This window comes from Equus quagga, chromosome 7 (assembly GCF_021613505.1).
Source record: "Equus quagga isolate Etosha38 chromosome 7, UCLA_HA_Equagga_1.0, whole genome shotgun sequence".
Taxonomy (NCBI): Eukaryota; Metazoa; Chordata; class Mammalia; order Perissodactyla; family Equidae; genus Equus; species Equus quagga.
Genome location: NC_060273.1, coordinates 77,951,913 through 77,954,957, shown reverse-complemented (window position 1 = coordinate 77,954,957; position 3,045 = coordinate 77,951,913).

Sequence of the window (3,045 nt, the reverse complement as noted above, 5' to 3'; positions counted from 1 at the left end):
CAGTTTTCCTCTGTTATTGACTTCTAGTTTTGTACCATTGTGGTTATAAAAGATACTTCATGTGTTTTCAGGCTTTTAAAATTTGTTGAGACTTGCTTTGTGACCTAACATTTGGTCTATCCTGAAGAATATTCCACGTGTGCTTGGGAAGAATGTGTATTCTGTTGCCATTAGATGGAATCTTCTGTATATGTCTGTCGGGTCCATTTGGCCTAAAGTGTAGATCAAGTTCAAGGTTTCCTTATTTATTTTCTGTCTGGATGATTTATCTCTAGATAAGGATGGAATATTGAAGTACCTACTATTATTGTATTGTTTCCTATTACTCCCTTCAGATCTTGTAGTATTTGCTCAATATATTTATGTGCTCTGATGATAGGTCCATATATATTTACAATTGTTATATCCTTTTGATGAATTGATCCCTTTATCAGTATGTATATATCATTATTGATAAATATATAATGACCTTCTTTCTGACTACAGTTTTTTAAATTAATGTTGATTTAGTCTGACATAAGTATAGCTACCCCTGCTCACTCTTTCGGCTTCCATTTATGTGGAATATCTCTTTCCATCTCTTCACTTTGAGCCTATGTGTCCTTGAAGCTGAAGTGAATGGCTCATAGGCAGCATATAGTTGCGTCTTGCTATTTTTTATCCATTCAGCCACTCTATGCATTTTGATTCGAAAATTTAATCCATTTACATTTAGAGTAATTATTGATAGGTAGGGACTTACTATTGCCATGTTTTTAATTGTTTTCTGCCTGTTTTGTAGTTCCTTTGTTTCTTTCCTCCTCCCTTGCTATCTTCCTTTAAGAACTGATGATTTTCCATAGTGGTATACTTTATCTTGTAATGTATTTTTCTTTATCTTGTGTGTATCTACTATCGTTTTTTTTGCTTTATCCTGTGCCTATATACTATATCTCTTTATCTTGTGTGTCTCTACTATAGTTTTTTTTGTTTTGTGATTACTTGTTGGTTTACTTGAAACATCTTATAGGTATAACAGTCTATTTTAAGCTGATAACAACTTAACTTCAATCACATACAAAAACTCTACTCTTTTACTCTCGCTCCCCATTTTATGTTTTTGTTATCATAATTTACATCTTTTTGTATTGTGTGTCTGTTAGCAAATTATTGTAGCTATACCTATTTTTAATACTTTCGTCTTTTAATCTTTATACTAGAGTTAAGTGGTTATCACATCACCATGTTACAGAATTAGAGTATTCTGAATCTGACTATATACTTACCTTTACCAGTACCTGGTGTATTTTCATGTTACTAGTTAGCATCCTTTCATTTCAGCTCAAAGAACTCCTTTCAGTGTTTCTTGTAAGGTAGAGCTAATGGTGATGAACTCCTTTAGCTTTTGTTTGTTTGGGAAAGTCTTTATCTCATCTTCATTTCTGAAGGACAACTTTGCAGGGTAAAGTATTCTTGGTTGGCAGTTTTTTTTTTTCTTTCAGCTCTTTGAATATATCATCTTACTCTCTCCCGGGCTTCAATGTTTCTGCTGAGAAATCTGCTGATAGCCTTATGGGGGTTCTCTTGTATGAGAGAATTTTTTCTCTTATTGCTTTTAAAGGTCTCTCTTTGTCTTTGATTTTATACAGTTTTATTGTAATTTGTCCTGGAGAAGATTGTTTTCCCTTGAAATTTTGGGGTGACCTGTTGGCTTCATGAACTTGGATATCTAAACCTCTCCCCAGGTTTGAGAAGTTCTCAGTCATTATTTCTTTAAACAAACTTTCTACCCTTTCCTTTCTCTTCTCCTGAGGCTCCAATAACTGTATATTTTAAAGGTGTCTCCTAAGTCCCATAGGCTTTCTTCATTCATTTTTCACTACTTTTCTTTTTACTCCTCTTGAGTGGATAATTTAAATGATCTGTCTTGCTCTCTGTAGTGTCTGTCTACAGCATTTCAAGTTTCTGGTTCTCTAGCAGCAAGCTGCTCTCCCTTGTTCTCAGTGGCCACTGGACATCCAAGGTATGCTGGCTCCCTGTCAGCACCCCAAGTCAAGGGAGTTAAATACCAGTCCCTTGGGCAGCACTCCAAAAACCTAAAAAGCTGGATGCAGACTCTCTCCTCTCCTTCCTAAGGGAGTAAGCTGCCCTCTTGCTGTTTTTTGTTCTCAGTGGCCCCAGGCATCCAAACTAAGCGAATGCCATCAGTTCTTTGAGTGAGAAAATACAGAAACCAGTCCCTCAGGCAGTCCTCTGAGAAGCTGAAACATTGGACACATGATCTACTCTTCTCTTTCTCCTTGAAGGTGAAGTAGAGAGCCTGGGTGTTCTTTCCTGGTGCTGGGCTGTGCCAGCTTGTGGGAAGGGCTGATATGAGTAAAGTAAAATTACTTTTTTTATTTGTCTCAATGCAGCTGTTTCAGCTTTGTGTTCACCTGACGAACTCCAACTTGTTAACTGGATTCTGGAATTCTCATAAAGATATTTTGGCCCATATACCATTGTTAATTGATATTTTTGTGAGAGGATAAGGGCTGGGACTTCCTATTCTGACATCTTGCTGGCATCATTTTGATCCATTTTGAGTTAATTTTTGTATATGGTGTGAGGTAATAGTCCAACTTCATTCTTTTACAAGTGAATATTCAGTTGTCCTGGCACCATGTATTGAAAATAACTATTCTTTCCCCCATTGAATTGTTTGGGAGCAATTGTTGAAAATCAATTGACCAATAAACGTGAGAGTTTATTTCTGGATTCTCAATTCTATCCCATTCATCTATATGTCTATCCTTATCCCACTAGCACGCTCTCTTGATTATTGTAGCATTGTGACAAGTTTTAAATGCGTAAGTATTAGTGCTCCAATTCTGTTCTGTTCTCAGGGTGGCTTTAGCTCTTCTGGGTCCCTTGCATTTCCATATGAATTTTAGGATCAGTTTGTCAATTTCTACAAGGAGACTGCTTACTTTTTTGTTAGGGAGTTTGTTAAATCTGTAGAGCAATTTGGGGAATAGTGCCATCTTAACAGTCTAAAGTCTTGTGATCCATGCACATGGGATTTTT